General features: G+C 42.8%; 1 pseudogene; it reads left to right on the forward strand.

Annotated features, from left to right (window-relative positions):
• Positions 1-3,673: 3,673 nt before the first annotated feature.
• Positions 3,674-4,459, forward strand: LOC114628060 (annotated as a pseudogene).
• The last annotated feature ends 842 nt before the right edge of the window (positions 4,460-5,301 follow it).

Raw genomic sequence — 5,301 nt, forward strand, 5'->3', positions numbered from 1 at the left:
GCAAGGTGTTGTTTCAATTTTCTTGTATCTGTTGAGACTTGCTTTGTGTCAGAGAATGTGGTCAATTTGGGGGAAGCTCCATAAGGTACTGAGAAGAAGGTATATTCTTTTGGGTTTAGGTGAAATGGTCTGTAAATATCTTTTAGGTCCGTTGGTTTATGATGTCAATTAGCATTTCTCTGGGGCTTTTATTTATTTATTTTTGTCTGGATGACCTGTCTGTTGTCAAAAGTGGGGTACTAAAGTTTCCCACTATCAGTGCGTGAGCATCGATATGTGATTTAAGCTGTAGTAGTGTTTCCTTTATGAACTTGGGTGCCCTTGTGTTTGGGGCACCAAAGATGTTAAGAACTTCAATGTCTTCTTGTTGAATTTTCCCTTTATGAAATTTTCCTCTATAAGGACCTCTAGCATTTAAATTCAAAGTTTCCTTTTAGAGCTGTTTTATCCATTTCCTTTCATTGTTTGCTTGTTCTCATAGATTTCTTTAAGGGTTTTCTTCATTTCCTCTTTAAGGACTTCTATCATATCCATAAAGGCTATGTTAAGGCCTTTGGCTTGTGCTTCAACTATGTTGCATTTCCCAGGGCCTGTTGTGGTAAGGTTGCTGGGCTCTAGTGGAGACATATTACCCTGATCGTTATCAGTAGAGTTTTTATGCTGGCATCTATGCATCTGGGTTTGGGATAATTGTAATTCTAGGTGCTGATACCTGGTCTTGTCTTTCCTGGGTGAGTGGTTTTTTTTCTCTTGGTTTTGTCCTCTCTGGTTCTTAGGAGGGTGTGGTGGCTGTGTGTTGCCTGGTTGAGAATTCTTCTAGAATCCTGCTAGGTGTAGCCATGGTTTCAGGTAGAATGTATTCCTGGTTACTAGGAGCTGGCGCTTAGGAAAGGGGATGGGTTGGGAGCCAGGGTAAGGGGTCTACAAGAGAGAGCAAAGCAAGCCATTCTACCAGGATCTGCTTAGTCTTCTCGGAATAAGCTCAGAGAGTGAGGAGAGCCCGCAGCAGGTAGCCTGCTACAGAGCCGAGGAGGAGACTAGGGGGTTAAATTTGGAGGAGAAGAGGAAGAGTAAAGTTTTGAAGCTTGCCTGCCTACTTTGCTGGCAGGCTTGGCTAGTGGGTTCTTAAGGAATGCCTGCTGGAGTTGAGGGCTGGGATAAAGCAATGAGGAGGGAGGGAGGGAGGTTGGAAGAGATCAGGAGATCAGTGTAGTTTCCTGGAGACAGGGACAGATTAAAACAAACTTATTTTTTCAAACATTTTTAATTTGTCCATTGAATTAGTTTTATGATGTCTGCCTTAAAATATTTTGTTAGATAATCTTAATATGTATTTCTTCATACTGTTGACATCTATGGGTTATATATATATTGCCAGATACTGTTGTTATGTTTTGTTTTCAGATGAAACCTCAGTATGTCACTCTAGTGGGCTTGGAACTTACAATGTGGACCAAGATGGCCTCTAATTCAGCCTCCCAAGGGCTGTAGCTAAAGGTAGGAACCACCACCACCACGTCTAGCAAGCAAAAGAAAATATTTTAGTTTCGGGGAGGTGGGGAGGTCAGGCTCTTATGTACCCCAGACTGGCCTCAAACTCACTATGTACCTGAGGCTGCTTGTGAACTCTTGCTCTACCTGCCTCCATCGTCTTAAATGCTGGTGTTGCAGGGGTGTGCTGTGACTTTCCATTTTGTGCAGTTCTGGGGACTGAATCCTAGGCAAGTACTCTATCAATTAAACTATATCTTTGGCCTTACTATATATTTTTGAGACTTGGACATTTGGAGTATTATGTTATGGTGAATCTCATTTGAACTTTCTGGTTTTGCTGGCATTTTTAATGCTGTTCCAGCCAGGGAAAGGGGTGCAATGTCTCCTTATCGCTCAATCTCTGTGGACAACAGGGAGGAGTTTATTGAGGCTGTGTGGGAAATCTAGGCTCGGGTAGGCTCAATGTCACTGAGGATAGTAAGATTCTTCTGCCTCCTCGCCTGGCTTCCTGGGGTACCACCCAAGAAGGAAGTGCACACAGGCTCTCTGTGTGGTTGTCTCCCTCCCATGCAATAGTAGGAGTGTGCTGGTTCCACACTTGACCTTCCCTAATATGATAGGATGAGACACTGTCTTAGTTTGCTTTAATACCTGTGATAAAGACCATGACCAAAAGCAACCTGAGGAGGAAAGGGTTGGTTTCAGCTTATAACTCTTAGGTCACAGTTCATCACTGAGGGAAGTCAGGGCAGGACCCTGGAGGCAGGAGCTGAAGCTGAGACCATGGAGGGGTGCTGCTTACTGGCTTGCTCCCCATGGCTTACTCAGCCTGCTATCATCTACTTCTCAGGCCCACCTGGTCAGGAGTAACACCACCCACAGTGGGATGGGCTCTCCTACATTAAACACCAATCAAGAAAATGCCCTACAGGTTTGCCTATAGGTCACTCTTGTAGAATTTTCTCAGTTGAGGGTCCCCTTTTCCAGAGGATCTAAGTTTGTGTCAAGTTGACAAAAAAAAAAAACTAAACTGCATAAGTAACTTATTATAGCAAGACAAGTGTGGAATTTGAGGCCCTCCACTAGGCCTTTGTTGGCACTGGCAGGGGTGAAGCCATAGTTTTTGCTTTAGTGTCTTTTTGGTGTAGCACAGTCTCTGTCTAAAACTCCTCTGTCTGCAGATGCTGGTCCTTTCCTGGTCCTTTGGTTAACCCCTTTCTCTTTTGTTACGTTTTATTTATTTGTTTATTTACTTATTCTATACTGAGACAGATTTGCTATGTAGCCTAGGCTGTCCTCAAATTCAAGATCTTCCTTCTTTGACTTCCCAAGAGCTGGGATTACTGGCAGGAGCCATCACATCCAGATCCTTCCTGGTCCTTTGGCTAGGAAGAGCAGGCTTTTCCTGGGACTTTAAAAGTCTGCTCTCATTGATGCTCTGAGTGCCAACTTCTTTTGAACCGGAGATCTAGAATGTAGGCATCAAAAAGAAGTTATTGCCCTTGTGATTCTTGGGTACTGAGGCAAAGCCATCTTATGCTTGCTTTGAATATAATATCCTTTTGGGGGAAGGTTTTGATTTTTTGTTTGTTTAGTTTTTGTTTGCTTTTTTGTTTTTTTGGTTTTTTTGAGACAGGATTTCTCTGTGTAGCCCTGGTTGTCCTGGAACTCACTCTGTAGACCAGGCTGCCCTCGAACTCAGAAATCCGCCTGTCTCTGCCTCCCAAATGCTGAAATTAAAGATGTGCGCCACCACTGCCCGGCTGAATATAATATCCTAAGTTTGTCCTTAGCAGGACTGACAGGGAAAAGAATGTCTACTCTATCTTCATGGAAATAGAAGTCTCTTGAATTTTTAAAGGCTGCTAAACTATAGCAGTTGTATGATAAAGGGTACATATCTCACACATGCAGGACAATGACTCTCTGTTAGTAATATATCCATGTGACTCAGAAATACAGTCAAAAAACCACACTGCCATCACCCCTAATAAGTTTCTTCTTCATGTTCCCTAGGCCTAAATGCAAAGTTTGCAGTACCCTAATTTCAGACAGTATGGTTTTAGAGATGCCTGTTTTCATATTTCAAAAGAGGGACCCTTTAAAAATACATAGAAATACGTTCAGCTCTGCCATTCTCCTGCATAGGAAGCAACCATGGCGTCCATCTATACTGTGAATGATCCTCAAACACTACTTCCATAAAGACCAGCAGCAGCAGCAGCAGTGCGTGGACAATTGGTTCAACTAGCCAGGATGCAAGATCCATAGACACAAGGGCAGCCAGGCCAAAGAATGCCACATTGCCCTATCAGGCTCATAGTGAGGTGTAGCCCATAGTGAGATACCTCACCAAGGTCTGAGCTGGGAAAGGCTTCAGCCTAGGAGAACTCAGGGAGGCCAGCATCCATAAGAAAGTGGCCCAGATTATTGGCTTCTTCGTGGATTCAAGGAATCAAAACAAATCCAATGAATCACTACAGGCCAGCGTGCTACAGCACTTGAAGGGGACGGCCCTAAGCTCACACTTTTCTTCAGGAAGCCTTCTGCTTCCAAGAAGGGAGACAATCTACTGAAGAATTCAAATTGGACTCTCCAGCTAACAGGATCTGTGATGGCCATCCCGAATGGCTACAAAAAGGAGAAGGCCAGAGTCATCGCAGAGAAATAGAAGAATTTCAAAAGGTTTTCTGTTGCCAGTTTTCACACGTCCAGTACCAAATGCCTGAGTCTTTGGCATTTGAACAAAAAGGGACAACAGAGCAAGATATTGAGAAGAAAGAGGGAAGGAGCTGTTGGAGCACTGCAATACATTTTCAGTAAAGCGAGAATGAAAACAGAAACAAACAAATCCATAGAGAAATGGCTCACCAGGGGAAGGCTCTGCTTGCGGCCAAGCCTGACGGCTATAAGAGCCCGAGACCCACTAGGTAGAAGACAACTAGGAGAGATCCGACTCCTGTAAGTTGTCCTCTGACCTACACATGTGTACTATTGCATGTACACAGACACATACACACAAATAAATAAATGTACTAAAAGTGTTTTAAATACATAAACAAATGGACACGATACTACACACCTGTAATTCCAGCACTTGGATCACAGAAGCAGGAGCATTCTGAGTTCAAGGTAGAGGTCAGTCTAGGCTACATACCAAGACCCTTTCTAAAAACAAAGGCTGTATGTCTATCGTGAACCAATCCGTGGATTTAAGGCTCAACGTTGAAATACACACACACACACACACACAACAAACAAACAAACAAACAAACAAGCAATAAAGGGCCAACAGGATGGCTCAATGGGTAGAAGTGCTTGCCATGCAAGCCTGATGACCTAGGTTCAATTCCTGGAACCATGTAGACAGAAGGAGAGAACTGACATCACAAAGCTGTCCTATGACACTCCTCATCATCCACACAGAGAGATTAGTAAGTAATTAATTAAGAATAAGTGAATACTCTGAGAGGTTTGATGCTTTACCATTTTATTGATAAATGTAATGAATTAGTTTATCTTATTTTATTTTTGTTTAGAAACAATAAATCACTAATATTATTTCAAATACTTACATTTTATAACAAGTTTTGTAAGGCTTTCTATTCTTTGGTCCTTACAATTCCTGTGGAATGGGCGATATTATTCTAATTTAAGGTGAGAAAAACAAGTTTTTTTGTTTGTTTCTTTGAGACAGGGTTTCTCTATGTAGCTCTGGCTGTCCTAGAACTCATTCTGAAGACCAGGCTGGCCTGGAACTCACAGAGATCCATGTGCCTCTGCCTCCTGAGTGCTGGGATTAAGGAC

The sequence above is a fragment of the Grammomys surdaster genome, unplaced genomic scaffold (genome assembly GCF_004785775.1).
Source record: "Grammomys surdaster isolate TR1022 unplaced genomic scaffold, NIH_TR_1.0 263, whole genome shotgun sequence".
Lineage (NCBI taxonomy): Eukaryota > Metazoa > Chordata > Mammalia > Rodentia > Muridae > Grammomys > Grammomys surdaster.